Source organism: Centruroides sculpturatus, unplaced genomic scaffold (genome assembly GCF_000671375.1).
Source record: "Centruroides sculpturatus isolate CEXI.00-Female unplaced genomic scaffold, Cexi_2.0 scaffold420, whole genome shotgun sequence".
In the NCBI taxonomy this organism is placed as follows: domain Eukaryota; kingdom Metazoa; phylum Arthropoda; class Arachnida; order Scorpiones; family Buthidae; genus Centruroides; species Centruroides sculpturatus.
In genome coordinates this window covers 576,153-577,681 of record NW_019384618.1, presented here as the reverse complement: position 1 = coordinate 577,681, position 1,529 = coordinate 576,153, and positions in this window count along the sequence as shown.

The window sequence follows — 1,529 nt, the reverse complement described above, 5'->3', positions numbered from 1 at the left end:
ACAGGCAATGAGAGGGCTGACTCTCTTGCAAAGGCTGCAGCACTAAACTCCACCATTCCTTTTTCCTACGATAAAATCAGTCATACCACTTTGCGACGCTTACTATGGGAGGAAGCTATTAACCATTGGCAACATCGTTGGAATGATAGTAACCAAAGTATAACGTTTCAATTTGTCCCCGACCTAAAAAGCTTCTTTAAAATAAAATGGTTTACTCCCGATTACTACACAACTCAATTATTTACAAATCACGGAAAATTTGCTACGTACCTTGCCAGATTTTTAAACAGAACATCAGATCAGTGCCCAACCTGTATGATTGCAGATGGATCTCAACACTACATTTTTGATTGTGTGATGACCGAAATAGAAAGAACTGAACTGCGGCTGCTCTTGCAGGAATTGAACATAGCTTGGCCGTGCCACCTCTCAAACATCTGGACCAACCAAGAGATATTCTCTGCCTTTAAAAGACTTGCAAAAAAGATCAATCAGATCACAAGCCAACTAATCTACTGCTAACACTGACTTTGACTTAAAGACTGTCTACTTATCGTGTTAGCTTTGTAATTATTAGTGTTATTAATTTTATTTAATTATAAGTTTTATGCATTTTATCCACAATTACGAGGTTCTGTATGGAATGTAGATTCCATAAATACAATAAACAGTAAATATAATGTATCTGCTGTTTGCATATATCAACATGTATTATCTTATCCTGTATGTAATTTATGGACTTTGTCTTTTATATGCAGTTCTGCATGGAATCTACAATGTACTCACTGCTGTTCGCTTATGTTTTTCTGTATTCATTTTCTTCTACTAGTAATTTTGTGGATTTAATGTCGCGCGAATACTTTGTTTTACTATAGTATAATTTTATTTTATTTTATTTTATTATAATTTCATGTATTCTATCCATTAACTTAAAGTTCTGCATGGAATCTACAATGTACATACTGTTGTTCGTTTACATTTCCTGTATTTTATTTCCTTGGTAGTGCTCATAGCGGAGCCAAGGTATGCATTTATGCCTCCGTAAATAAATTGAATGAATGAATGAATGTGTTTTGCTAGAGGCATTCAACTTTTTGGTGTCAATTCAACAAACCAATGTCATATCAATGTGTGCTCTTTCATGTTGAGTACTATTGTACAGTAGATGCAAAAGATGACGTTAAAGATATGCATTTTTTCATAAAAAATATACTAATAGTAGTGAAAAGTAAAGAAACAATTAGAAATCTTAAATAATTTTTTGGAAATTTTGTGGCATCCTGTAAAAAGTTTGCGGCACACTGGTTGAAAACTACTACTCCTGTTAGTAGGAGCAAAACCATATCATTTATCTACATAAATTCTATATTTTAAAATTAATATTTACTTATATAGATATTTTTCAAAAACAATAACAATTTTATTTAAAAATACCTTAAAAACTGAAGAAATACTATTACACTGTTTCATTCTGATTGCAAAATTACATACAATAAACCATTAGTATTCATTCATTAAGTTATTTATGT